Source organism: Bidens hawaiensis, unplaced genomic scaffold, assembly GCF_021521415.1.
Source record: "Bidens hawaiensis isolate Kalapana, Puna unplaced genomic scaffold, B.hawaiensis_p1.1 tig00005162_1, whole genome shotgun sequence".
Classification (NCBI taxonomy): domain Eukaryota; kingdom Viridiplantae; phylum Streptophyta; class Magnoliopsida; order Asterales; family Asteraceae; genus Bidens; species Bidens hawaiensis.
Window position 1 is genome coordinate 83,073 of NW_027491330.1, and position 24,589 is coordinate 107,661.

The 24,589-nt window shown below is 32.9% G+C and overlaps 1 pseudogene across 1 annotated transcript; it reads left to right on the forward strand.

Annotated features, from left to right (window-relative positions):
• The first annotated feature begins 1,055 nt into the window (after positions 1-1,055).
• LOC143629140 (succinate-semialdehyde dehydrogenase, mitochondrial-like) lies at positions 1,056-24,414 on the forward strand (annotated as a pseudogene). The gene is made up of 17 exons (XR_013152882.1): positions 1,056-1,234; positions 1,315-1,428; positions 13,598-13,697; positions 21,825-21,961; positions 22,156-22,266; positions 22,358-22,420; positions 22,494-22,604; positions 22,689-22,832; positions 22,911-22,988; positions 23,088-23,154; positions 23,232-23,307; positions 23,374-23,439; positions 23,509-23,609; positions 23,719-23,804; positions 23,902-24,008; positions 24,089-24,166; positions 24,277-24,414. The product of XR_013152882.1 is annotated as a succinate-semialdehyde dehydrogenase, mitochondrial-like (transcript).
• The last annotated feature ends 175 nt before the right edge of the window (positions 24,415-24,589 follow it).

Sequence of the window (24,589 nt, forward strand, 5' to 3'; positions counted from 1 at the left end):
ACTGATTGTAACACCCTTCTGTTTTTCAAGAACATAATATTATATATTATGTTGAATTAAGTTATTCTATGAATAGAAACAAAAATTAGAGGATGAAAAGAATTTTTAACTAAAAACTCTTAAAAAAATAATAATAAATTAATAAAAAATCTTAACACAAATTTAATTAAAAAACAAAAAAAGTAAAAACACGTACAAAAATGTTTCTACCGTATTTATCGTTCTAAAAAAAGAAACAAAAAAAAACACAATGTTGAGGAATAATTAAAGATCAGTGTCTTTTTATTTATTATTGTGTTTTTTTGTTTATTTTCGTTATTAATTGTGTTTTTTTCTTTACATTGTGTCTTTTTTCTTAATATTTTATATATTACTTAACATTGTGTTTTATTTTGCGATCTATTGCGTCAGTTTATTGTTATCATTGTATTTTTTGTTTATTTTTGTCATTGTGTATTTTAGTTTTTTAACGGGAATGATGGGGAAACATTTTAGTTTTTTTAAATATTTCGGTTTTTATTTATATTTTGAGTTATATTTTTTTTATAATTGTTGTGATTTTTTAAGGGTTTTTTTTATGGCCATAAATCCTTCTCACACTTCTCATTTTTGTCTTTCTTTGCATTTTAACTTTCTCATATTATATAACATATAAACAATTAAGTAATAATTATAATAATAATAATAATAAACTCAATCAGAGAAGCACCTTCAAAAATTTCAAAACAACCTTACGAATCAATACAAATATTTATTCTCAAAACACAAACTCAATTTCGTATATTAAAAAGTTGATAACCGACCGAAAAAATAATCTTGATAGACACTGGGCAAAAGTTTTGAGACCCTTCTCTAAAATACTATTGCAAAATGTTATATTAATTTAAAGAAAACATTTATCACAGAAAACTAAAATAATTATTATTATCCCAAACATAAATGTCTAATTATATTGTTTGGAAAACATTTTTGATTGAATACATTGATTTCAATCAATAAATGATTGATTAAAAATGCAAATTAATTCTAAATAATAATAATATATATAACCAAATGTGGAAGTAAACGACTAAACGGTAATAGGTGAAAAAACAACTAATTACCGATTACCAATATTTAAATCCGACTTGTGGCAAGTGAACACCATTATAAATTTATAATCACCATGTTTGCACCTTCAATCCAGCAGGACTCGTATAATCTGCTAGCAAGGTGCATTGATGAACTTGTTAGGGTTTTAATAGTTCTTTGATTAATTCATAGTTTTTATGAATCGAATTCGTGATCAAATTAAACTAAGTTTGGGTGATTCAGATGAGCATGGAAACAGAAAATGTTGTCGCTCGCCTCAAGATTTCTGGATTGTTTCGAACCAAAGGTCTTATCGGAGGGAAATGGATTGATGCATATGATGGCAAGACCATAGAGGTATTGAACTTCAAAAATCTGAATTTTGAAATGTAGGTTTTATATTCTGTAATTGTAAATGTAAATCGTGTACACCACTCCACTCTTTGATTAGAATAATTAGATGTACTTTCGAAATCTTAATCGAATAATTCAAAAAGAAAACAAGAATGAGTACGTCTGTACGAGTGTGTTTTTGTTATAAACAAGTGTGCCCACAACACCTCCGTTATAACGTCTCATATTGATGTTTAATCAGATTTCTCTTTGATTTTAAGTACGTAAATCTCAGTTCACCAAGGTGACACTAAAATCACAAAACGGATCAATATATAATTCTGTTGTATAATCAGATTGAATGTATTGTGTTTTCTTGAGAGTGAAATCGAAAATCAATAAAATATCTTAACCGTCATGTGAATATGCTTAATTAGGGTTATATAGCCCTGTTACAATAACTGTCATCCGACCCGCGATAATATTCGGATCGGTATGACACAAAAAGATATATTAAAGTATAAATTACATAATATAAGTAAATATATTAATCTAGCTTAATTTAATGTATTATTATGTTTAATACCCTCCCGTAATCTAGATTGAGAGAACATTTAGTTGCTTCTTGAAGTAAGAAAATCTTTAATGCTTTGGTGAAGATATCTGCAACTTGTTGTTTGGTGGTACAGAATTGTATGTGGACCTCCTGGTTCTTTACTAGATCTTGGATAAAATGATATTTCACACGGATGTGTTTGCTCTTGCCATGTTGTATAGGGTCCTTTGTAATACATATGGTCGATTTGTTGTCACAATATAATGTTAAGGGTTCATCACAATCAATCCTTAATTCCTTAAGTATTCCTTGAAGCCATAAGGTTTGACAACTTGTTAAAGATAGGGCGATATATTCTGCCTCTGTATAGATGATAGAGCTACCACTTTTTGCTTTTTAGATTGCCAAGACACCACTCCAGAACCCATCTTGAAAGCATACCAGAGGTACTCTTGCTATCATCTAAATTACCCGCATAGTCACTATCACTAAAACCAACAAGTTTTCCCTGATTATTGGAGTAGACTATTCCATGACTTAATGTTCCTTTTATGTAGCGTAAAATTCTTTTCCTAGCTTCCCAGTGCGTTTGTGTAGGTCATCCATAAAACGACTTATTTTGCTAACAGTAAACATTATATCCGATCTTGTATTAGTGAGATACATGAGACTACCTACTAAGCTTCGATATTTGCTTCGATCAACAGGTTCTTCTGGGTCATCTTTATTCAATTTAAGTCCATAGTCCATAGGTGTAATAGCAGACTTACAATTTGTCATCTTAAATTTTTCAAGCATGTTTTGTGCATACTTGTGTTGGGATATGTTAATATCATAACATATCTCCATTCCCAAAAAATAGTGCAAAATTCCCATGTCGGTCATCTCAAATTTTGTTTCATTTCACTCTTAAACTCAAGTATTTCTTCCAGCGAGTTACTTGCAATAATAAGATCATCTACATATAAGCATACAAGCAAACGTACTTTGCTTGTTAATTTAAAAAACAGTGTATGTTCAAAAGTACACTTACTGAAGCCGTTCTTTTCGAAATATTCATCAATTCTGCTATACCATGCACGTGGTGCTTGTTTTAAACCGTAGAGAGCCTTTTTGAGTAAACACACTTTATTTTCATTCCCGAGTTCGATATATCCTTGTGGTTGTTCTATGTATACTTCTTCCTTTAAAAAACCGTTAAGAAAGGCAGACTTTACATCCATTTGATGTAGGTGCCAACCATATTGGGCAGCCAACGCAATGACTAATCGTACCGTCTCGAATCTAATCACAGGAGCAAATACTTCTTGGTAGTCTATTCCATACTTTTGCTTGTATCCTTTTACTACTAGTCTTGCTTTGTATTTGTCTACGTTTCCATGTTTGTCATATTTAGTTTTGTAGACCCATTTGACTCCAATGGGTTTGTAACCATGTGGTAAATCCACCAGATCCCATGTTTCATTCTTGACTATGGATTGAATTTCATCATCCATAGCATTCTTCCATTTCTCGTCTTGGCTGGCTTCGTCATAATATGAGGGATCAGTATTAGAAAAGAAAACGTAGTCTGATTGATTCTCATGAACTAATGCTTCTGTTTCTCTATATTTATTTTCCGTTTGTTGTTTGGTTAGAGGTCGAGTCTTGCGATATACGCTATTTAGGCTTCTAACTTTCTGAGGTGGACTTTGAGAGCTTGCGGTTGCGTCTAATGTGATGTCTATCTCTTGGATGTCAACTCTTTCTCTCGAGGCATTTCCAATCATCTGCTGATCATTTGCTATTTCAAGGTCCATTTCTATGTCATTGGTAGTCGGCATGCAATTAATATTGGGTTGATTGTCAATATCAGAATGCACGTTCTGATGTATCTTGGAGTTGTTATCGATAATCAAAACTGGTGCTTCATGTTCACCTTGAATGTCATGGCTTAGTGTATTTCCCTCATCAAATTGTACATCCCGACTTACTATAGTTCGTTTTTTTATTGGATTATACAATTTATAACCTTTGCTATTTTCACTATAACCTATGAAAATTGTTTTTTCAGTTTTATCGTCTAACTTTCCCCTATTTTGTTCTGGTATGTGTGCATATGCCAAGCTTCCAAATACTCTTAAATGATCAACCTTCGGCTTAACCCCCAACCATGTTTCTTGAGGGGTTATACTTGGTAAACTCTTTGTTGAGATTATGTTTAATAAATAAACTGCACATGCCACTGCTTTCCCCAGTATATATTAGGCAGATTTTTTGCTTTTAACATACTCCTGGCCATTTCCATGATTGTTCTATTTTTTCGTTCCGCGACACCGTTTTGTTGAGGTGTATAACTAGTTCTAACACCCCGACCAAAGGCGGAACATGCCGGGGTGCAACGTGATTGGACAAATACACAAGACACTATTTAAAGTGACACTATTTAATCAACTCATTTTATTTCAACAAATCAATAAACAACACATCTCGTCCACACAAACAAGTTGAATACAAGTAGCAATTATGTTGTTCGTTTTACTAATATCCTAATAGTCTTGGTAACGTTTTCATCAAGTCCTCGAGTCAACAAAAGTCAAACCTGTAACATTTCATAAAATAAAGTTTGTCAACACAAAGGTTGATGAGCAATTCATAAGTTTGAGCATATAAGTATATAGTAATAAAAAGCCACAAAACTTATATACAAAACGATAAATAAAAGCAACAACTTGGAGAAATTGACAATCGCTAATAGAATTACGTTAGTGCCACCTAGCTACAAGGGGTTGCCAAGTAGTCTAGGATTTAATAGAATATCGTTAATTGCATTACGTTAACGACACCTTGCTACAAGGGGATGCCAAGTAGTCTAGGATTTATAGATTCAACCAACCAAAAGAGATAAACACATAGACATATAGCATAGAACACCAAATCAAGCAAGTATTTAAGTAATGTATACAATCACGTTTGTGGGTTTAAGATTCAAGTAAATAAAGCATTTAGTTTGATAAGTATGAAATGTCACCCCAAAACGGAAGATGGAAAAAGGGTATGAAAGTACTCACCTCGATTGATGAATTGTGAACTAATTAATGATGGACATATAGAAAGCTTGTGAACAAAACGAACGAATCCGACTTGAAACATAAACACCTTAGCTAAAAATAAATAATGTAATATATTAATGAACTTGAAACCATGATGAAACTATATTGAAACATTGAATGAGAAGGTTCGGTTGTAAATCGGATTACCGGTTAGTTTGTTAACGATTTGGGACTCGTACTTAATTGATGATTTAAAATAAAATAGTATTATTTTATTAGGCTTTTAAATTACTAAACCAATATTAAATAGAAACGAGACGGGTTTTAAATCAAAGGTTCGGTTTTATAAGAATGAATTGATATTAAAGCTTATAATAATATTAGTAATAATAAGGATAGAAATGATTTTAATGATTTTAGTATAAGTTATATATATATATATATATATATATATATATATATATATATATAAGATAAAGATGATAATAATACATAATAATACTACCAGTTGAGAATTGTTGTTAAAACTAATAATAGTAACAACAATAATAAATATAATACCAATTACCTTCGTCGTTGAATACATTATTAATAGATTTAAGAATTTTACTAATAATAATAATTATTATGAAAATTATATGTCATATTAAAGGTAATAATTAATACTTATAACATTGTAATTCTAATAGTACCAGTGATAAAAATGTAACTCGAGTATTAATGACGTGAAACGACAACTAGGCCCGACATGGGTTTTGGTTCAATTAAAACAAGTGGATAATATTAACAATAATAGTAATAATAATAAAAACCATCTAGTTAATAATAATAATAATATTGTTAATAAATAAATGATAGAAATATGATTTTAATAATTAGTAATATGATCTTTATAAATAATAATAGCAACTTTAATATTTATAATGATAATGATAATAATAATAATAAATACAATAATAATCGTTATAAATAATGAGTTTTATATATTAAATGGTTTTATACTAATTATACAACTTTTAACAATAATAACACAAAATCGGTTTTAACGGGGGACTCGAACTCGGGTCTTGACGAGACGACTCAAAAGTCCAAATCCCGAAACACAATCAAAATCCATATTTTATATAACAAATTATAACCAAACTTATAACCGATTTTAACAAACTTAAAACTTATAATTTATTTAAACAAATAATACCAAGACCTAAATTTTATACCTTTTAGAGGTTCGCGAGTCGTGGCTCTACACCGGGAAGGAACCGAGCCGGTTACCGGAGACGGAAATAGACACCGGAGGGAGAGAGAGAACGGCTGAGAGAGAGAGAGAGAGAGAGAGCTGCGGGAAAGAGAGTGAGGCAGGGAGAGAGGGGCGGAGCTGCGGTACCGGCGACCGGATTTCCGGTCGCCGAAAAAACGAAACCGAGGGGAGGGAGTGCTGTTGCGGGCTGACGAAAAAGCCGAGAGATGAGAGAAGGGAGAGTGGTGGTGCTGCTGCGTCGAGGGTCTGCTGAAAATGGGGTCGCCGGAAAACGGCAGGGGGTGGTGTCGGGTGTGTTGTGTGCATGTGTGTTGAAGGTGGTGGCCGGAAATGGTGGCCGAAGGTGGTGGCCGGAGTGGCGGCAGCGGCGGCCGGAGAAGGAGAGGAAGAAGATGGTGTGGGTGGGAGGTGGGTGGTGTTCGGAGGTCGGAGGTCGGAGATGGTGGCCGGAAAACGTCTTCGCCAGAAATCGTCTTCGGGGTGGCGGCTGGTATAAGAGAGAAAGAGATGGGTGTGTTTAGGGTTAGGGTTATTTGTTAGTTTATATGTATATTAAATATTTTCAAAAACGGTCCCTCGAGTTCCAAGTGTTTTAAGGAAATGTTTTAAACTTAACAAAATGATAACATAGATTCGAAATGACAATTATTACCCCTTATGTTTTCTTAACGACACTACAATATGACAAACATCTATTTATTTAAGGTCGAGGTCTAAAATGATATTATATAATAAATAAATTAAGGTTCTAAAAATGTTTGAGCGGTTTTACAAAATAAAAGTTTAAAATACGAATATAACTCGGGACTCAAATTTGTCGAATGTCACACTAGTGGTCAACTTATGGTGTATCCCATGTTCATTTAAAAAAATTTGAAAGTGGATGCTACAATATTCACCACCACGATCAGTTCTAATGCACTTAATCTTTTTCTCGGATTGAGTTTCGACTCTGGCTTTAAATATTTTGAAGAAGTGTATGGCCTGTGACTTTTCTTTCAAGAAGAATGTCCAACATTTTCGAGAAAAATCGTCTATAAAAGTGATAAAATATTTACAGCCCCCTCCCAATGGTTTGCGTTCTCATTGGTCCGCATATGTCAAAATGTATCAATTCAAGTGCTTTACTGGCTCGCCATTTTGCGTTTTTAGGGAATGATTTTCTTGCATGTTTCCCCAATGCACATCCTTCGCATACTTGATCTATTTTGTGAACATTTGGCAATCCCGTGACTGTCTCTTTTTGACTCATATTAACTAAGGTAAAGTGTTCAGTCATCTTTCATGGTCATATTGAGAGCCAATGTTATATCCTTGCTTGGATTTAAGGAAACATTTTATTACCCGTCATGCTTATATTAGCAATAGTTATCCCTGATTGGTCTTTGATTTCACATTGGTTATTTCTGAAATGTACATCATAACCCTTTTGTGTTAACTGTCCAACGCTTAACAAATTGTGTTTGAGTCCTTGTACATATAATACGTTTGGTATGGTTTTTTCTTTTCCTTTGAGATTTATCCGAACCTCACCGCACCCGAGTACTTCAAGTTTCTTATCATCCCTGGTTCTAGCTTCTCGTCTTTTAGCATTATTTAGTGTAATGAACACATCTTTGTTTCCTGCCATATAATTGTTACAACCACTATCTAGATACCATTGGGTGTGATTGTATGTTTCTTCCATGTTAAATACATAAACAATGTTTCATTCTCTTATTTATCCTCGTCATTTTCGTGCATTAATACATTTTCTCTTTGTTCATCATTGTTCTTCATGGGGCAATTTCTACTTATGCATTGACGGAACCAGAATTTTTCAACCGGGGGTCGTAATAGAATTTTTCTACTTCGCTAGATGTTCAATAATTTCACTTAATTTTAATTGAACTCTTTAATTGTTTTGTTATTTAACTGATTTATGACCCCTCGTTTTAGATTAAGTGATTTCTTTTAAATTTTTTAAAACAACGTCTTTTACCTAATTATCAATTTAAAAAGATCTCTACAAACTACATTATCGAAAAATAATATTATTAAGTTATATATTTATTGAAAATATATTAAAAGAAATTTGATGAATTAAAAATTAAATTTTTGAGCAACTAAATGATAATATAATAAAAATATATACAATAGTAAACATTTGAAAAACTAAGATATGTTTATTTCTAAAAACTAAAAAAAGAAAAGAAAAGAAAAGTATTAATGGTTATTCCCAAATCCCAATAAGAACAAGCATGATAACTCATTTCTAATAAAATATTAGTTACTTTATTCTCCTGTCTTCTTCACACAGCTAAAACACAGACACAGTTCCGGCGGGAGTCCGGAGATTTCTAAAAAGTGTTGTATTTCACCATTCTTTGCTTCACTTTAACGGCTTTACAGACTACAAGAAACATTTTTAAGAGAAAAACTAAAAAGAAGGTTATTTGTTGGATATGCATGTTAACATAAACTCCGGCCACCGGAGGGTCAACGGACCCCCTTGACCCTCCTGTGGTTCCGTCCCTGTACTTATGTGTCCAATCTTTTGACAATTATAACATCTTATTTCACGGTTAGGATAGAAACTTCTGCTTCTTCCTCTACCGCGTCCTTTAAAGTTTCTAAAACCTTTATTTCTATTAAAATCGAAATTAGAATTGGAATTTTGAACCTGAAACGCCTGATCTATTGGTTGTGCATCATATTGCTTGAGTAACAATTCGTGTGACTGTAGAATTTCCATCAATTCTTCTGTAGACATGGTTGTTACATCTTTGGATTCTTCAATTGCAACTACAACTGATTCGAATTTCCTCGTTAATGTCCGAAGAATCTTTTCTATAATCTTTTGTTCTTCAATTGTTTCTTCATTCATTCTGAGTTTATTTACAATGGTCGTGATCTTGTTAAAATAATCTTCAATGGTTTCCGTTTTCGTCATTCGTATAATATCAAACTCGCATCTCAGTGTTTGGAGTTTGACCTGTTGCACTCGTTGTTCCCCTTTATATGCCTTTTGCAATATTTCCCATGCATCCTTTGATGAAGATGATGTCGCTATTCGTTCAAATACGGTTTCATTTGATGATTGGAATAGAATGTGAAGTGCTTTCTTATCACGTCACTGGTTTTCTCTATGTTCGGTAATCACTGCATCCGTCGCGTTCGCCGGTAATTCGCTGCAACCCGTTTTAACAATACCCCAAAGATCTTGTGATTCTAGTAATACTCGCATTTGAATATGCCGATGTGTAAGGCCAAAAAGTGTGGTTTGCGATATCAAATTACGAAAACCGTTAATTATATTATGGTCAAGAGAATAATTAATGTCGGTGAGCAAAACCAAACACGAAACGAGAGCTTCGGGAACACGCGTTTAGCTTCAACGGGATAAGGCTTCTAGAATATGTTATGTTTTACTATATATAGAGGCTTTATGTGTCATTTGTATGTGTGTTTGTAAGATGTAAATCACCACCCAAGGGGAGCTCACCTTGGGTGGGTCGGTTCTAGTTTAATGTTATTAATCTTTTACTGATTAAAAAAAAATTGTAAGGCCAATTTTAGTGACTTGCGATATCAAATTATGAAACTCATTATATATTTTATGGTCAAGTGAATAATTTAAGTCGACGAGGAATCCGGACAAGAGACGAGAGCTTCGGGGCACACGCGTTTAGCTTCAACAGGATTAGGCTTCTAGAATGTTTGTATTTGGCTATATATATGCCTTATGTATTTCATTTTAGTGTGTGTTGTTTGTTGTAAATCACCACCCAAGGGGAGCTCACCTTGGGTGGGTCGGTTCTAGTTTAATGTTATTAATCTTTTACCGATTACGAAGTCGTTCACTATACTTACTATCTTTATATTTTTGTTCGATCGTTTGATTTACCGCACCCGTCTCGACACGTATATCGAGAGCAAAACCGTTCGGTGGTCGTTTTGGGACCTACAATTGGTATCAGAGCGGGTCGAATCTTATGATTCAACTTTGCTCTTGATATTCGGGTTCTATTTCGGCTATTACCCGAACCGAGACGTTAAAACCCGTTGAAGTTTTGAAAATAAAGTTTGAAGATCTTGGAAATAAAGTGGGAAATAAGCCCGTTTGAAGCATTCTCCTTGTAGATCCGGATGTTCATGATCTACAAGTGCCCGATCAGGGCGTTTCGGAACCGTTTTCTGACGGAGTTTGGTGGTTTGGATTCGTTTTTCTGGCAAGTTGAAGCCGGAGAACAAATTTCCGGCAAATGCGGCGCCAGAACCCTAGCTGGTCACCGGAATCCGCTTCACCGCCAAATGGCGATTTTCCGGAAGCGGTGGACGACGATAAAGAAAGAAGATGACAGACGGAAACAGCGACGGCCGTTAAATCCTGAACAGCCGCGGCTGTCGGCGTTGGCTGTGATCTTTATGGCAGCGACGGGAACGGCGTTGGCCGAAAACCGGTTTTCCGATAGCTAAGAAGTGAAAGGCTACACGGTGGTGGCTGTTAACGACTGGTATGGGTGCCGGAATGGTGATGAGTTGGGTTGGGGCTGTTGTTGGAACGGTCGGTGATGGTGACAGGCGGGCTATGGTAGTGGTGTCTAGTGGTAGTGAGATGATGGAGGTACCAGAATCGTTTTTCCGGCAGTGGTCACCGGATTCGTTTTTCCGGTGGCCGAAATGGTCAATTGGCAGCCAGCATGATTAATGACGGCGGTTGCAGCGGCTTTTATGGTGGAAGACGCGCGGCAACGGAAGATGTGGTGACCGGATGCCGGTTTTCCGGTGGCCAATTTTTTATTTTTTTTATTTTTTTATTTTTTATTTTATTTTTTTTTATTTTTTTTTTAAATGCAAGGGTTGTATTCACAAAGGTTGTGGAGAAATGGGTTAAGTGACCCTTTATATAGGGTCCCCATTTCTCCAACAATTACATTTTGTCCTTACAAAATAAACGTACTGAGGTACGTAATACACCGACTCTAAGCAAATATAAAGACATACGCAATCTTAAAACTAATATAGAATATTGGCCCTACAATCTCCCTCTAGGATTGAGGTATTTGTCTTATTTCCTTCTCACCACTCGCTTTCGGACTCATAGTCAAATACACCATCTGGATCTTCTTCAAAAGGTTTCTTCTCAACAAGTAATCTGACAAACTTGTTGAAATTTCCAACGATGGCGTCTGTGTTGTCACGACGGACATCTTCGACTGTACAGAGAGGCGACCCAACAAGCTTCCTGAGGTCGCGAAGTCCAAATCCAGCCAGCTCATGCTCATCAAAGAATCTGAGTTCGTGACTGCGAGTGCAATGCATGATGACCTCACCGTCTTCGTTGTCTAATTCCCAAGCAATGAAGTCATGAAGAAAGTCGTCTTCAAAAGGCATTCCATGACAGATTGCCGGATCATGATTGTCAGGCATCCTATAAATTCTTTCCTTGTACGGCTTGTTGTTGAATGGATTGATCTTCTTTACCTTGAATGATCTACCCGGATTGACTGCAAATGATGGGTAATCTTTTCTCCATTCTTTCTTCAAAAAAGCTGTCTTAAACCATGATTCAAGAGAGCTTTTGCTATCTTCACGAGCTACAGTCTTTCGAAAATAGTTCATGTCCCTTATCGATAGCGAGTGCATATCTCGATAGGAGAGAGATGTGAGATCACCATTTGCGCATCGAATAGCCCATCTTTGGCTATCTTTGTGAAATTTTGCGTACAAAATGGGATATGAATCATGATAAGGCTTCGACCTTGCACGCATGCTACACATCCTGCTCACACCATAGTACTTGATTCCTTTTCTTGATATTCTTCGAGCATGAGCATCAACGGGAGCGACAACGTGCTTATCAGCATTTGGCTCAATATTCTCCCCAGTTGGTGGTGTGTCGGGGTTGGGAGAATGGTTGATACCGTCATCATCATCATTATTTTCTTCCACGGCGTCTTGAACAGAAGGAACGACACCTACAAAAGAATAAACGTTAAATAAATTGTCGAGCTCAGCCTCCATCGTAGCCTCCGTTTCCCTCGTCTTCTCAGCCTCCTTTGACTTCTCAACTTCAGAAGTCTTATTTTCAGTGGCATAAGATTCGGTGGTAATGACTTGGAGAATTAAGACTCAAACCCTAGCTGCCACTTAAACCCTAGCTGCATATTATCCAGCCGCCATCATCACACAAGATCACAGGCGGGCAGCGGCACTTTGCCGGAAAAACCGATCTCTAGTAAACGGCCGCTGGAAAATCGGATTCTGGCCACCCCATCCGACGTCTTCATTCCTTCAACATATCACCACCAAACACCAAACCGTAGTGCAACCTGTGAGCCGCCATCTTCTTAACCACATGTGACCGGAAAATCGTTTCTGGTGACCGGCCGCTGGAAAAGCGGTTCCGGCCACCGCCGACACCCTCCATCAACTCAAACACAGTCACCGCAGCCACCCACACACCACATCAGCCTCCATCATCAATCTTTCACAATATTCCGGAATTCGATTTTCCGGTGGCCGAGAATATTGAGCTTCAACGGGAGCTCACCTTGGGTGGGTCGGTTCTAGTTTAATGTCATTAATCTTTTACCGATTACGGAGTCGTTCACTATACTTATTATCTTTATATTTTTGTTCGATCGTTTGATTTACCGCACCCGTCTCGACACGCTTATCGAGAGCAAAACCGTTCGGTGGTCGTTTTGGGACCTACACAATGGTAGTAATTGTTTCCTAATAATTTTGGAATATGGGTTTGCAATCTGTTCCCTTGTGTCGTCATCGTGTTTTCGTATATCACTTGAATGGATTCTTTGTTCGTGTGTGGATTAACAATAAATCGATGAAGGTTATCAGAAATTTCGAATTGAACCTAGCTCTGATACCAGTTTGTTGTATAATCAGATTGAATGTATTGTGTTTTCTTGAGAGTGAAATCGAAAATCAATTAAATATCTTAACCGTCAATGTGAATATGTTTAGGGTTATAGCCCTATTACAATAACTGTCATCCGACCCACAATAATATTCGGATCGGTATGACATAAAGAGATATATCAAAGCATAAATTACATAATATAAGTAAATATATTAATCTAGCTTAATCTAATGTATTATTATGATTAATAAATTCTTTTGAATCAAATATATTGAACAAATGTCTATTTTTCATGAGACGTTTGGATATGTATGTTTTATTGCAATTCAATCTTCTAACAATCATTTATGATGATATGGAAACTCACTATGATTGTCAAAATAATCTGATTCCACCTCTTGATCAAGGTTGCAAAATATGACCAATTAATATCTTTGATAAAACATAAATCACATTAGTTACAAGTTACTTGGTTGTTGCAGGTTTACAACCCTGCTAACGTGGAAGTTATAGCTTCAGTTGCGTGCATGGGTGAGAGGGAAACAAAAGATGCAATTTCTTCAGCTAATGATGCTTTTAACCGTATGATCTTCGAATTGCTTGCAATTTAGATTTCAATTTTATATTTTTGAATGTGGTCATATGCATAGGTCACATGGTCATGTTCATATATTTATGATAAGTCAGGCCTATGAATATATTCATCTAGATAAACCTGTTAGAAATTGACCTGAAGCCGAATCCCTGGAAACACCTTCTAACGATAAGTCATAGCGGCGTACCTACTCTTGAGTCGGGAAGACCCCGCTGAAAAAAAGCCAAAGAGTGTTATAAATAATCAATTTCAAGAGGGAAAACTATATGATTAGGTCTAGCCTTAGTTTGACCCGAAAAATCGATTCTGAGAGGAAATTTTTTAAAACTTGTTTTGATAGCATAAGAAAATACCATTCATTTTTTTTAAAAAAAAATTTTGCTATCTTTTTGGACGTTAAATCTATACTATATAATAAATAAAAGTTTCCTCTTGACATATGTCATTCTATTATACACTAGGTTATTGACCCGTGGGGCGCCACGAGTGGAAATAATTAAATCTTGTAACATCAAACGATAATTTGAAAGTCAAAAACAAAATTCATACATACATATTGCGACGATAATAGAATATTACAATTGATAATATCTTTTGTATCAAAATTAAATCTTTATTAAAGATAACTTTCCAAGGAAAATAAAAAGATTTATTACAATAATGCATCGATAAAAAATAACAACTTCATATATTACTAAATAGTTCCTTATAAACCACATTTATAGTTTGATTTGTAACTTTACCCTCCTTATCTAAGATAAGTATTTTAACTCCGGCTCTACTTTTCACTCTGGATAAAGCCACATATAACTGACCATGTGTAAACACCGGATGTCGAAGATATATTCCAACTCTTGCTAGGATTGGCCTTGACTTTTGTTAATTGTCATTGCAAAACAAACCGCTATAGGGAACTGTCTTCTTTTCAACTTGAATGGTAATTTTTTATCTATAGGAGTTAGTGTACTTCGAGTTAAGTAAGTGTGATGACCAATGTTTGTACCCAAAATGACCTTTACTTCGATAAAACGCCTACCGCATTGATAACCTGTAATCTTGTTCCATTGCATAAACCCTTTTTCTGATCAATATTCCTTAGCAACATTACTGGCACACCAACTTTTAGAACCTATTTATGATTAGGCATACCAGAAAGCTTCAACCATTTAGAAAATCCGTGGTGAGTGCAATGCTGGATCGAAACCAGGCCCAACACTATCAGAGTTGTCAATACTATCCGAACTTAGATATTCAACTTCTTCTCCCGGAAAAAAAGTTAAAAATCTGTCATTAATAAAACTAAGTAATTTTAAAAATTGTTAGATAAATTTTTAAGATTTTGGGTTTTGTTATATGTGCTTGTTAAATAATTATTAATGGCTTTCATAAAGTCTAAAATAGTAGTTAATGGTAGACAGTTAAATATAGTTGATGATTTATGGTAATAAGCATATAATTCGTTTTAACTTTTAATAGCTACATTATATTTAAAATTAAAAATTGCATGTTCAAGAGTTAAATTTTTATATAAAATAAGTTTAGGAAGTATCGTTTAGGTAATAAATGAAAAGATGATTGTTTAAATCAATACATTTATTGATCAATATGGTCAACTTTTAACTAATTAGATGTCAACGATAAAAAAAATCTAACAATCTACATTTATTGATGAATTTATTTCTATTTTAAGTGATTGTTACTATTAAATTATATGTAACTATGAAAATAAATAAGATGTTTTATATTTGTTCATGATCTAATAATTTAACAAAACAAAGATGTGAAACTATAAATATGTATGTTAATTTTTAAAAATATATGTATAGAGTAAATAATATTATTAATGATGAAGTGTGAACTAACATATAGCAATGATTATTATTATTTAAAAGTCTAAGCTAACATGTTGCAATGATGAAGATTACACAAGTGAAAGAAGAATGTCAATTCTAAAGATTCCATAATTCAAAGTGTTAGAGTAAAATAAAAATGTTCTTTGTAAACAAATAATATAGAAAATAAAAAAACTTATTCATCTGAATTTTTAACACTGTAAAATAGATAATAGATAATACAAATATAAAAAGAACACATAACATAAGGAAAACACAACTTCATTGATATCCATATAAAAATCAAGCAACGTAAATAAAACCCAAATCACAATGTCAAACAAAGAACAATAAAAGCAAACACATCCATAGTCAAACAATTAAAAAAGACAAACAATGCATGCAAGAAGCTGCATTTATTAATAACTTGTGCCTTCGTCCATTTTATATGTTGTTCATTTGAACGATATCCCCGTCAGCAACATTTGCATCAACAATTGGTTGTTCGCCAACCTTCGTCTTGGTTGCAGACATACTAGTGTTATCCTGACCATCATAAGTGTCATCCAACTTCCGCTTGAGTTTTACATCAATCATTGGTAAAGAAATATCCTTCCCATCAAGCGATGAAAGACAATCAGGAATTACATCTTCAGAATTTGAAATAGGAGTGAAGTGGTTGATCGAAGGCGTCAACAACTCCTACGAATCAGTTTATCATTCATGTTTTTAGTATAAACATTTAGATTTATAAAATTATTATATTAAGAGAAACGGATTAATAATCCATAATTATGTTAAAGGTGATACCTTTTCGGTTGATTTCAGGCCAGAGGTTGATCCAACTGTTAAAGACTGATTGTTATTAGGCTGCACATGAAGTTAAATTAATTATATTATAAATGAAATATATACACAATTTGGTTATGTACATTTGAGTAGTTTTAAAAACGGAAACAGTAATCATACCTGACCATGAGCAAGCTGTTTATCAAGATCATTAAGAACGTCCTCGTCATCTGTTAACTTGCTCACACCGTATACGTCATACGAGTTTCTGATATTGTAGTCACTAACCTCAACAATGAAAGCAAACTTTTTCTGTAATATAATATTGAGTTCTTCAGGAAACGTGTGCATCGGATCAAGCTTCAACATAACAATTAAGGAAATGATTGTAACTAAACATAATCAAAAATCATTTAAGGAATTTCAAAACTATAAAAAAGAAACGTCAACGTTTTGAAAATCAGGTTCAATCGGATAGAAGTAGTTTGCGTTTTATTTTATGTATATAAGATATTAAAAAACTGATGTTTTTAAAAAATGAAACAAAAAAACAATATAATAAACACAAAAGTAATATATTGAAGTCAACAGTGTTTATGTATATAAGATATTAGAAAACTGATGTTTTTAAAAATGAAACAAAAAAACAATATAATAATCACAAAAGTAATATATTGAAGTCAACAGTGTACAAACGTGGAGTTCTGACAAAACATGGATGATATAAAAAAATATAAATTGACTTATTATCTAAGAAAGTCATACCTCAACATCAGTGGTAAATTCATCAGCGGCCTTATTGAACAACTATCTAGCATCACGATCAAACAACGTAAGCGAAACAACACCGGTGGTATCTTAGACACGAATTGGAATACGGAATCTGTAACATAAAGAGGATTATTCAAAAAAGTTTTCTAAAACACCTTTTAACTTTAATATTATTAAATGAAAAAGTATTAGTATTATATATTTTAAATCTATAAAATAGTACCTTGGTCCAGCGTTTACGCCTAGAGAATTACAACTTGAATTCTTACATTCATAAACCTTCACTCCATCAACAAAAACAGAAGTAACCTTACGACTACAACATTTACATCCATTATAGTACCATTCCTTATTACCCACTATTGCCTTAACAGTACCAATTATGATGACGTTTTTAGCCTACAATAAAACACATAATGAACTTTTTAGTAAAAAAAACTGAACATGAGTTTTTATAAATACAAATGGTTATATACCTCCAAAATGGTACAAAGATCACTGATTGAATAGAACGGAAACTTCTTTAAAAACTCATCCTTAACAGTTAGCAGCGTAGATGAACCAACCGGTTTAGGTACTTCGACATCGACTTGAGAGGATATTTCAAGCAACCTATTATTTAAAAAAATTAAGTCATAATGTGTTTAAAATAAATAATAATGTATACATGTAATAAAATAAGATTATAGTTAAATAGTTATAATAAATTACCGTTTCTTGTAATCAATCACTTCATACAAGTAATCATTGATCATCAACCTTGAAACAGCGTTACCATAGGAGTTTTGAACATATATATTTTCTGTCAAAATCATATACACGTATGTAAAATTAGAATTATTAAATATAAAGAATTTTAAGGATAAAATATAAAATATTCAATTTATAATGATACCTCCATAGTACTTGACTCGTGCGAATTAGAGGACGATAATGAGATACTCCTCATTCGAGTTGTCAGCAACATATTTGGTAAGTTGTTTAAGATAGTCATTCCATAAGGTGAGAAAAATCTTATTGCCACTGGTCCCATCGAAAATTAGAAGTTAACAAAAAATAATTATTTAATTATACTTGATAATATATATTATTTACAATACCTCAAATCAGCAAATTCCATGGTTCTTCGATTCTGGTATTGTGACTCTCGGAGAATGAGTTTTTATTGGTAAAAAACTTGCTGACATGACCGATTACATCTGGAAATAATTTATAATGAAGAATGAAAGATATATTAAACGATCCTATTTAACTGTCGTCATTTAATGTATAGAATTTAAAATTTATACTTATTTAAAAGATGCAAAAGAGGAAACCTATTGTTCATTCTAAGTTATGTTTCTTGGCTTTGATATCATCAAAGGTAGCAAACGACAATCCATAAATGTGACCTTTAAACTCATCACAAATCGAAAGTCGAGTTTCTGATGTGAAACATAGCTTATGTGGGCTGTCAACATAATGGTATGTTGACAGATTTGCACCAAGGGAAGGTTTTTCGAACAATCAATGACCGATTCTCAGCTAGCCAAACATCATGTTTCGGTATGCAAGCTTTTTTTTACATACGCATGGCATTCTATGACCCTGTTACATTATTAATAAGACAAACATATAAGAATTAATTTATATAATAAGATAGAAATAAAAAAATATAAACAATTATTGTATGCATAGTTTGCATACCATCTCATCTTGTAAAATCATTTCGATGGACCAGTCCTCTCCTGGTTTATTGTTGTCCTTCAAACGCCACAGTCTAAGTATACGAACCTTCAGTACACAATCGTTGTTCGAAACATCCAAGAACATGGTAATGTTTGATGCTTCCATGTTGCTGTGTGTAACAAAAACAAAATTCAAGCAAAGATTCAAGAATCAGTAAATAACATTTACATGAGTGAAAAGAAATATTTATGTGTATGAAAGAAAATGAAAAACCTTGACAATGAAAAAAATATGAAACGAAGACCAAGAAAGGGAGAAGTGTGTGAATGTCTTCATTATGGTTATAGTATATATAGATACAGAGTATTTGTTACAAACTTTGAATTGTTAAAAAAAAAGGAAACCTCTAAATATAGTTAATTGACGAAATACAATCAGGGATTTAAAAAATAGTATTGATATCAACTTATTTTTGTAATACTATTTTGGTACTACTATTTTGCTACTACTAAATTTAGTAAAAGTAAATAATATATTATGGATTTGTATTTGTATTTTTATAATAATCCGATTAACAACTTTCCAAAATTTGCAGAATGTAAATAGGGATTTATTTATAACCAAATCATAAAAACTAATAAGTCATAGCTGACTACGAATTCAAATTTGAAAATTAAGTTGACTACGAATTCAAATTTCGAATTTGAAAAGTTGTTAGGTATTATTAAGGATATTAATCAATACAAATCAAAATAATATCATTGGAATTAAGAAAGACCAAAACTTAAAATTGGAAAACAATATAACATTAAATTGAAAATTTAACAATGAAATATAATGTAATTGAAATTGAAATCGGCAATGACAAATATAATGAAGTATAAATTAAGTAATAAGCAGTAAGTATTAACCATAAGAAACTAGTTGATGTTAGATTATAAATATCAACTAACATTAACAATTAATATTACCAATATAAAATACTAACCTAGGTAAAATAATTACACATACCTTAACGAATAATACAAAATACTAAGGTAGTTTAATTAAACATACTATATTAACCAATATAATATACTTACCGGAAAATAAAATCCATTGACGATAGGGCAACCGTCTCCGAAGATCTGATTAACAATAAACATGGATCTACTAAAATCGTTTGAGGGATGTAATCAGATCAATGATTATTTGATATAATAGCGTATTCCGGTTAACAACAATCGCCTTAATTTAGATTGAAGACGGTGTTAAATTGAATTTGTCGGATGCAGAAGTATGATTGTACGATTGAGATGAAGACTTGAGTTTTCTTATCATTGTCCGATTGAACTGTGAAGTAATAGCGATGGTTGATTTTGTTGATTAGGTTAGGTTGAATATGAAGAAACTGGTTTAATGAGGTGGAAAGTATTAAAACCTAAAAATCGTTAATATATTGATATTGAATATTGAATTAAATGAATAGATTAAGTAATTTAAGTATGAGGAATATAATTTCTTTTTGATTTATTTAAATTATAAGAAAAATAGAGAAGTGAAGGATAATTTTTAAAGGATAGGAATTCGTCCAATAGGAAAGGGGCAGGTGGGCAGCAAACTCAATTGTTTTAATATATAGTAGGATTCTTACTCTTTTTTTCCGTCTCTCTCTCCTATTAGTTATGGGTTATTATACATTTTTAAAGTTCTTTTTTTTATTTTTATTGTAATATTTCTCTAATTGCTTTTACAAAACGTTTTTTTTTAAACGTTAGGTTTGTTTATAAAACATTTTTATACGCTAAACATTTTTATTATCTAACTTGTCTAATATAAATTATATCGTTTTTATATATAAGAAAACATTCACATATATATGAAACATTTTAGCTCCTAAAACTTACTTAGCGGGTTCATTGTTAAAAACACGGTGAATCTTTAACTGAACCCAACCCACATTCTTTTCCTATGTAACCGTAATTTCTTTCTTTCTTATCCATATATTGCCGATCTAAAACCTTATTGATTCTCTTTTACAGCATATTCTTCCACTGATTGAAAGCCTTTTTCTATTGATGATGGGTTCGTATTGTTCTGATTGTACCGTTATGCTTTCATAATTCTGTTTTACTTTAGTTGTTACCATATTTTTAGTATATTGTCTAATGTTGTATCGAAAGAAGTATTTAGAGATTTATGATTTATTTTTAAGACTGTGAATAGTAGTTGTAATTTAACTTAGGGTTAGGCTAAATGTACCCCCCCCCCCCCGGTTGCTTGTCATACCCCACTGGAAAAACCAACTTTAATATTACCCATTGTAGTTATATAATTACCAAATTAGCACAAAAACAAGGATTTCATATTTTTTTACAAGTTGCGTTTTTTTTTATGATTTCGAGTTTAGGGTTTTGGGTTTCGGGTTTAGGGTTTAGGGTTTAGGGTTCGGGTTTAGAGTTTAGGGTTTGGATTTCGGGTTTAGGGTTTTAGAGTTTAGGGTTTAGGGTTTTAAGGTTTTAGGTTTTTGAGTTTCGGGTTTATTTTGTAAAAGATAAAGAGGTAAAATAAGGATATTATAAATATATATACTATTAAAATTAAGAAAAATTATTATAAATATTTACAATATTAATACTAAAAAATAAATTAGTAGTAATACTTGATAGTTTTTAATTTGGTATATGTAGTGAAGATTATTAAGTGAAAAATATGTTGTAGGGACTAATATGTATATAATTAATGTTAAAGGGTAATAGTAATTTATCTAATAAGTTAAGGGGGTGTATATTTAGTAAAAATGGTGTAAGGAGGGGGGTATGTTTAGCAGCACCCTTTAACTTAATACTTATTTAATGTATTGCTCAACTTTATTTATCAATAGTTATCTCTTACCAAATTTAAGTTGTTAAACCCATGTAAGACATGGATACCTAACCTAGTTTCACTGTAAAATGAACTACTCTAATTTCACAATGAATTTGTAATTTATATCATTATGTTGTTATCATTATAATAAGTTTCGAATTTTGTTTCATCTTTTTGACGTTTCAAATCATCAAATGTGCTTGGTAGATTGGAGCAAGCTTACTGCTGCTGATAGGAGTACCCGCCTACGCAGATGGTATAACTTACTAATTGAACATAAAGAGGAGCTTGCACAACTTATAACTCTGGAACAAGGCAAACCTTTAAATGATTCCATATTTGAGGTACAAAAATCAAACATCTTAAAACCTTTAAGAGAGTGACAAAGTGCTAAACATTTGGGTCGCATGAGTTTTTCTGTAACGACTTCTCATGGTCAACAAAACTAAAAAGAGTTTTTAATAAAAATTAACCATATTGTGTATAATTACTCATGTTTTGGGACCAAATGCACATTTGTAATTCTCAAGTTTTGCAGGTCGTATATGGGGCTTCTTACATTGAGTTCTTTGCAGAGGAAGCAAAACGCGTTTATGGTGATATACTTCCGTCACCAATGCCTGATAGCCGTATGTTTGTTCTAAAGCAGGTGGTTATCTAAACCAACTAAACTTGTTTCTACATATATATGATGTTGCATATGTTCCTTTTGAGATTTAACATTTCCAAATGATTTGCAGCCTGTTGGTGTGGTTGGCGCGATCACTCCATGGAATTTCCCCTTGGCAATGGTTACCAGAAAGGTAAAATATTGACTCTTTCTAAGTCATTCCAATTGAAAGATTTAGATTCGATATTCTAATAATATTATATCAGGTTGCCCCTGCTCTTGCATGTGGGTGTACTGTGGTCTTAAAACCATCTGAGCTCACACCATTGATTGCCTTAGCAGCAGCTGAGCTGGCACTTCAATCTGGAATCCCGCCTGTAAGTCTTATAAACATCCACCGATGGACGATGATATGTATCCATATGTAAAAGTTAATTATGCTTCATTTTATCGAATCACAGGGCGTCTTAAATGTGGTAATGGGAGATTCTCCTAAAATCGGAAGTTCTATACTCGAAAGTCCACAAGTAAGAAAGATCACATTTACGGGTTCAACAGTTGTTGGAAAGAAATTAATGGCTGGTGCAGCTGACACTGTTAAAAAGGTAATTTTATTTAAATTAATGTTCTCAGTTACTTGAAACTTTATTTCCTTAATGTTTATAAACCTATGATTATTGCAGGTCTCTCTTGAACTTGGCGGTAATGCACCTTTCATAATCTTTGATGATGCTGACCTGGAAGCGGCACTAAAAGCGAGCGTAAGTGAAATACATTTTCATATTTGCAAACATTGGTTATATATTTAAAATCTTGTATAAAACAACTTTTCATCACACATTATTCTGTGATATTTTCAGTTGGCAACTAAATTCTTTAACACAGGACAAGCATGCATATGCACAAATAGATTACTTGTGCAAGAAGGTACGTATAACAAAAAACTAAATCTTTCAATCTAATACTTTCGTTCTTGCATGACCAGAAAACTAGCATCTTTGTAGGTATATATGAAAAATTTATAAATGCCTTGTTCAGAGCCTTAAAGTTGGCAATGGTTTTAGTGAAGGTGTGGATCAGGTAACCAGTTTACAAATGCATACTGTTAATAGAAAGTCAATTGGCACTTAAAAACCTGTTTTTCAGGGACCACTTATCAATGAAGCTGCTGTACAGAAGGTTGAATCATTAGTGCAAGATGCTATCTCAAAGGTTTGATTTAATCTTGTAGTAGAAAACTTCATAGTTTTTATGACAATTATAGAAATACTATAATAACAGGGAGCGAAAGTTGTTGTGGGTGGTAAGAGGCATAACCTAGGGTTTACTTTCTATGAACCTACAATTGTAAGTGATGTCAAGAATGAGATGCTTATAGCAAGGTAATCTCAAAACATTTAATGTAATAAATACGAGTACAAAAACTTTTATTGGAATTTCTAGTTTTGATGTTTAATTGACTAATATATACTTCAATCTTTGTTATTAAAGACATGAAATATTTGGACCTGTTACGCCTGTTATACGGTTTAAAACAGAAGAAGAGGCTATACAGATTGCTAATGACACTGAATATGGTTTTTATATATATGATCTGTATATTGGTGTCTGATCATTTACATCATTTTGTTCATTAGTTAAATTTAAGACATATATTTGATATAAACTTTGCAGGATTAGCTGCTTATTATTTCACAAATAATATTCAGTGTTCATGGCGCGTGGGTGAAGCTCTGGAATATGGTATGGTTGGAGCAAATGTCGGATTGTTTGGATCAGAGGTATAAAGAAGTTTTTCTATATTCAATGGCTTCTTATATGAGCCTACATTAATTTCCTTTCTTTTTTGGATCAAATACAGGGAGCACCATTTGGAGGTTTTAAGCAGTCTGGTTTAGGACGAGAATGTTCTAAATACGGACTAGACGAATATCTTGAAGTAAGAACCAAACACACTATGTTTTTTAACTTTAGAAAGAAATTTTTCACATATATAAATTGTTTCATCTACACCATTAGTTACGCTAAAGCATGATCAATGTTTTGCAGATCAAGTGCTTTTGTATGGGAAATATGGGTTGATATGAGTCTGAAGGGTCAACATGGTTTGGCTTGGTCAACATGGGAAATATTTGTTAATTGAAACAAATGTGGTTTTATTTCTGTTTTGTTTTCAATATGTCAAGAAATCAAAGGCTCCATAATCATATTTAAACATGTATGCATTTGTTGGTTTTCAATATGGTTTTCATGTTACTACTTACTAGATGTCGTTTAAGATAAACAACCATCTTTTAATAACCTAAGACATAAAAAGTTACTAAATTTTGAACAATCTTCGGTTCTTCAACTCACTGATTCT